Source organism: Bufo gargarizans, chromosome 2 (genome assembly GCF_014858855.1).
Source record: "Bufo gargarizans isolate SCDJY-AF-19 chromosome 2, ASM1485885v1, whole genome shotgun sequence".
In the NCBI taxonomy this organism is placed as follows: Eukaryota; Metazoa; Chordata; class Amphibia; order Anura; family Bufonidae; genus Bufo; species Bufo gargarizans.
Window position 1 is genome coordinate 140,319,983 of NC_058081.1, and position 6,728 is coordinate 140,326,710.

Consider the following 6,728-nt stretch of genomic DNA (forward strand, 5'->3'; position numbering starts at 1 on the left):
TAGCCATAGCCCCCCCTATAATCTGCCAGTAGCCATAGCCCCCCCTGTAATCTGCCAGTAGCCATAGGTCCCCCATAATGTGCCAGTAGCCATAGGTCCCCTATAATCTGCCAGTAGCCATAGCCCCCCTATAATCTGCCAGTAGCCATAGCCCCCCCTATAATCTGCCAGTAGCCATAGCCCCCCCTATAATCTGCCAGTAGCCATAGCCCCCCCTATAATCTGCCAGTAGCCATAGCCCCCCTATAATCTGCCAGTAGCCATAGCCCCCCCCCTATAATCTGCCAGTAGCCATAGCCCCCCCTGTAATCTGCCAGTAGCCATAGGTCCCCCATAATGTGCCAGTAGCCATAGGTCCCCCATAATGTGCCAGTAGCCATAGGTCCCCTATAATCTGCCAGTAGCCATAGCCCCCCTATAATCTGCCAGTAGCCATAGCCCCCCCTATAATCTGCCAGTAGCCATAGCCCCCCCTATAATCTGCCAGTAGCCATAGCCCCCCTATAATCTGCCAGTAGCCATAGCCCCCCCCCTATAATCTGCCAGTAGCCATAGCCCCCCCTGTAATCTGCCAGTAGCCATAGGTCCCCCATAATGTGCCAGTAGCCATAGGTCCCCCATAATGTGCCAGTAGCCATAGGTCCCCCATAATGTGCCAGTAGCCATAGGCCCCCCCCTATAATCTGCCAGTAGCCATAGGCCCCCCACTAATGTGCCAGTAGCCAGATAGGGCCCCCCCACTAATGTGCCAGGAGTAGCCAGATAGGGGCCCCTCTATAATGTGCCAGGAGTAGCCAGATTGTGCCCCCCTGCCCCCCACCCCCCTCATAAAGTGCCAGCCCAGTAGACTACTGGGCTGGCACTTTATGAGGGGGGTGGGGGGCAGGGGGGCACAATCTGGCTAGTGGTGGCTACTCCTGGCACATTATAGGGGGCCCCCCCCCCCTAATCTGGCTACCACTGGCAGTAGTAGCCAGATTAGGGGGGGGCCCCCCTATAATGTGCCAGGAGTAGCCACCACTAGCCAGATTGTGCCCCCTGCCCCCCACCCCCCTCATAAAGTGCCAGCCCAGTAGTAGCCAGATAGGGACAAAAATAAAGAAAAAAAAAAAAATGTCAGTCAGACATACTTACCTTCCTGCTTCTCTGGACTACTCCGGTCCCGCCTCCAGCCAGGCGCCAGCACACACTGCAATCACTTTACGGCAGCGGCTCAGTTAGGCCGCAGGACCGGCGCAGGTGGCGCGATGACGTCATCGCGCCGATGACGTCATCGCGCCGCCTGCGCCGGTCCGGCGGCCTGTCTGATAGGCTGCCGCAACACGCCTCCACTGCTCCCCTGCTCCCCGTCTCCCTGGCATAAAGCGGATGTTTATTCCGGACCGGCCGGCCGGCCGGGACAGCAAGCCAGGGAGGCCCGGGGGGCAATTGCCCCCCTGCCCCCCGGCCCAGTCCGCCCCTGCCATAATCCATGCAAAAGATATTGTGCACTTCCATGGCAGACAGACTTTGCTGCTTTGGAGAGAGAAAACTGCTAAAGAATCCCTTGGGATGCACCACCAATGAGGCCAGGTGAGGCGATCACCTCAGGCAGCACCAGGTAGGTGCCAGAGAGTGACAGCCAAAGGGCCATGGGCTTAAGGGAAGGGGTTAGGTTAAGAAATTGGCATTGGGGAGGAATGAGTGCCATTTCAGTTTTCGCCTCAGGCAGTAGAAAGGCTAGGTGCACCCCTGAGCATCCCCCATACCTTGACTTAGATTAGTTACTGGATCATAAATATCTGCAGCTCTCAGTCAGGGAACAGTGAAGAAATTAATAATAACCTCACTGCATGCCTGTGGTTCCGCCATCATTAGTTGATGTCAATATGCTGGAAATAAATGAGGCTTGCACTGCTATCTGTATTGGAACTATGCCGTTGCTGCAATTTGTAATGCTGCTCCTGTCATCACATTAAGTAAAGAGAAGCCGTATTTATTGAAATCATCAGGCTTGGTTATTTTCTCTATCATTTGCCATCCCCTGCACCTGCCCTCCTGCCTTGCACCCAGCCCACTGATCAACATCAAGGGCCCACAGCTAACACCAAGCAGGAGCCACAATACCAGGGTGTGCCCTGAGGGAAGAAAGGGTGCGCCCTCCAGTCACTGCACGGCCCCAGGGAGCACCAGAAGGAAGACTACCACTGTGAAGTGTGAGTACTACCACCATCATACTGGCCACAACCACCACTCCCATCCTGTCTGTCCTGCAGCTCGCTTCACTATGTATCAGTCTGCTGAGCTCCCCTTGCTCTATAAAATGCTGCTTCCAGATAGCACAGCATTTTCCTGGTAACAGGTTCCCTTTAAAGAGTAACTCAACTTTTGATTAACTTTTTGGAAAAATGTCCCTAATGCCCTAATAATACTTTTTGTAATGTATTTTATTAATAGATTCTCAATTTTTAATAAAGATATCCCCCCTAAAGAGTAACTTTTCCCTGTGCGCTTAAAATCCACTTTTCTGTACACCTCACGGGTAGGGATGAGCGAACTCGAACTGTATAGTTCGGGTTCGTACCGAATTTTGGGGTGTCCGTGACACGGACCCGAACCCGGACATTTTCGTAAAAGTCCGGGTTCGGGTTCGGTGTTCGTCGCTTTCTTGGCGCTTTTGTGACGCTTTCTTGGCGCTTTTTGAAAGGCTGCAAAGCAGCCAATCAACAAGCGTCATACTACTTGCCCCAAGAGGCCGTCACAGCCATGCCTACTATTGGCATGGCTGTGATTGGCCAGAGCACCATGTGACCCAGCCTCTATTTAAGCTGGAGTCACATAGCGCCGCCCGTCACTCTGCTCTGATTAGCGTAGGGAGAGGTTGCGGATGCGACAGTAGGGCGAGATTAGGCAGATTAACTCCTCCAAAGGACTTCACTTGATTAATCGATCGATCTGCAGCTGTGCATCATTGAGCTGCTGAAATTCAAATGCTCACTCACTGTTTTTAGGCTGCCCAGACCGTTTGTCAGTCACTTTTTTCTGGGGTGATCGGCGGCCATTTTGTGTCTTGTGCGGTGCTGCGACCAAGTGCATCCAAGCTGCGACCAAGTGCATTTAACCCTCAATGGTGTGGTTGTTTTTTGGCTAAAGCCTACATCAGGGTGAAGCTGTCACACCAAGTGCATTTAACCAGCAATAGTCTGTTCATTTTTTTGGCCATATACTAAATCAGGGGCAAGCTGCGCCTGTCACCAAGTGCATTTAACCCTCAATGGTGTGGTTGTTTTTTGGCTAAAGCCTACATCAGGGTGAAGCTGTCACACCAAGTGCATTTAACCAGCAATAGTCTGTTCATTTTTTGGCCATATACTACATCAGGGGCAAGCTGCGCCCGTCACCAAGTGCATTTAACCCTCAGTAGTGTGGTGCGTCAAGCTGTGACACCAAGTGCATTTAACCAGCAATAGTCTGTTCATTTTTTGGCCATATACTAAATCAGGGGCAAGCTGCGCCCGTCACCAAGTGCATTTAACCAGCAATAGTGTGGTTATTTTTTGGCCATATCCCAGTCTAATTCTGTCACTAAATCCATACCGGTCACCCAGCGCCTAAATACTAGGCCTCAAATTTATATCCCGCTAAATCTCTCGTTACCGCTGTCCTGTTGTGGCTGGGAAAGTTATTTAGTGTCCGTCAAAGCACATTTTTTGTTCTGGGTTGAAGTACAATTCCCAATTTAGCAATTTCATAATTTAGTGGTTCCTGCTATATCAGAGCTATTTGAAATCTATCCCTAAAAGGGTATATAATATTCAAGGTGCACATTGGGTCATTCAGAATAACTTCACACACACCCGCTACTGTGTATTTCCAAGTCTAATTCTGTCACTAAACCCATACCTGTCACCCAGCGCCTAAATACTAGGCCTCAAATTTATATCCTGCTAAATCTCTCGTTACCGCTGTCCTGTTGTGGCTGGGAAAGTTATTTAGTGTCCGTCAAAGCACATTTTTTGTTCTGGGTTGAAATACAATTCCCAATTTAGCAATTTCATAATTTAGTGGTTCCTGCTATATCAGAGCTATTTGAAATCTATCCCTAAAAGGGTATATAATATTCAAGGTGCACATTGGGTCATTCAGAATAACTTCACACACACCCGCTACTGTGTATTTCCAAGTCTAATTCTGTCACTAAACCCATACCTGTCACCCAGCGCCTAAATACTAGGCCTCAAATTTATATCCTGCTAAATCTCTCGTTACCGCTGTCCTGTTGTGGCTGGGAAAGTTATTTAGTGTCCGTCAAAGCACATTTTTTGTTCTGGGTTGAAATACAATTCCCAATTTAGCAATTTCATAATTTAGTGGTTTCTGCTATATCAGAGCTATTTGAAATCTATCCCTAAAAGGGTATATAATATTCAAGGTGCACATTGGGTCATTCAGAATAACTTCACACACACCCGCTACTGTGTATTTCTAAGTCTAATTCTGTCACTAAACCCATACCTGTCACCCAGCGCCTAAATACTAGGCCTCAAATTTATATCCTGCTAAATCTCTCGTTAACGCTGTCCTGTTGTGGCTGGGAAAGTTATTTAGTGTCCGTCAAAGCACATTTTTTGTTCTGGGTTTAAATACAATTCCCAATTTAACAATTTCATAATTTAGTGGTTTCTGCTATATCAGAGCTATTTGAAATCTATCCCTAAAAGGGTATATAATATTCAAGGTGCACATTGGGTCATTCAGAATAACTTCACACACACCCGCTACTGTGTATTTCCAAGTCTAATTCTGTCACTAAACCCATACCTGTCACCCAGCGCCTAAATACTAGGCCTCAAATTTATATCCTGCTAAATCTCTCGTTACCGCTGTCCTGTTGTGGCTGGGAAAGTTATTTAGTGTCCGTCAAAGCACATTTTTTGTTCTGGGTTGAAATACAATTCCCAATTTAGCAATTTCATAATTTAGTGGTTTCTGCTATATCAGAGCTATTTGAAATCTATCCCTAAAAGGGTATATAATATTCAAGGTGCACATTGGGTCATTCAGAATAACTTCACACACACCCGCTACTGTGTATTTCTAAGTCTAATTCTGTCACTAAACCCATACCTGTCACCCAGCGCCTAAATACTAGGCCTCAAATTTATATCCTGCTAAATCTCTCGTTAACGCTGTCCTGTTGTGGCTGGGAAAGTTATTTAGTGTCCGTCAAAGCACATTTTTTGTTCTGGGTTTAAATACAATTCCCAATTTAACAATTTCATAATTTAGTGGTTTCTGCTATATCAGAGCTATTTGAAATCTATCCCTAAAAGGGTATATAATATTCAAGGTGCACATTGGGTCATTCAGAATAACTTCACACACACCCGCTACTGTGTATTTCCAAGTCTAATTCTGTCACTAAACCCATACCTGTCACCCAGCGCCTAAATACTAGGCCTCAAATTTATATCCTGCTAAATCTCTCGTTACCGCTGTCCTGTTGTGGCTGGGAAAGTTATTTAGTGTCCGTCAAAGCACATTTTTTGTTCTGGGTTGAAATACAATTCCCAATTTAGCAATTTCATAATTTAGTGGTTTCTGCTATATCAGAGCTATTTGAAATCTATCCCTAAAAGGGTATATAATATTCAAGGTGCACATTGGGTCATTCAGAATAACTTCACACACACCCGCTACTGTGTATTTCTAAGTCTAATTCTGTCACTAAACCCATACCTGTCACCCAGCGCCTAAATACTAGGCCTCAAATTTATATCCTGCTAAATCTCTCGTTAACGCTGTCCTGTTGTGGCTGGGAAAGTTATTTAGTGTCCGTCAAAGCACATTTTTTGTTCTGGGTTTAAATACAATTCCCAATTTAACAATTTCATAATTTAGTGGTTTCTGCTATATCAGAGCTATTTGAAATCTATCCCTAAAAGGGTATATAATATTCAAGGTGCACATTGGGTCATTCAGAATAACTTCACACACACCCGCTACTGTGTATTTCCAAGTCTAATTCTGTCACTAAACCCATACCTGTCACCCAGCGCCTAAATACTAGGCCTCAAATTTATATCCTGCTAAATCTCTCGTTAACGCTGTCCTGTTGTGGCTGGGAAAGTTATTTAGTGTCCGTCAAAGCACATTTTTTGTTCTGGGTTGAAATACAATTCCCAATTTAGCAATTTCATAATTTAGTGGTTTCTGCTATATCAGAGCTATTTGAAATCTATCCCTAAAAGGGTATATAATATTCAAGGTGCACATTGGGTCATTCAGAATAACTTCACACACACCCGCTACTGTGTATTTCTAAGTCTAATTCTGTCACTAAACCCATACCTGTCACCCAGCGCCTAAATACTAGGCCTCAAATTTATATCCTGCTAAATCTCTCGTTAACGCTGTCCTGTTGTGGCTGGGAAAGTTATTTAGTGTCCGTCAAAGCACATTTTTTGTTCTGGGTTGAAATACAATTCCCAATTTAAGCAATTTCATAATTTAGTGGTTTCTGCTATATCAGAGCTATTTGAAATCTATCCCTAAAAGGGTATATAATATTCAAGGTGCACATTGGGTCATTCAGAATAACTTCACACACACCCGCTACTGTGTATTTCCAAGTCTAATTCTGTCACTAAACCCATACCTGTCACCCAGCGCCTAAATACTAGGCCTCAAATTTATATCCTGCTAAATCTCTCGTTAACGCTGTCCTGTTGTGGCTGGGAAAGTTATTT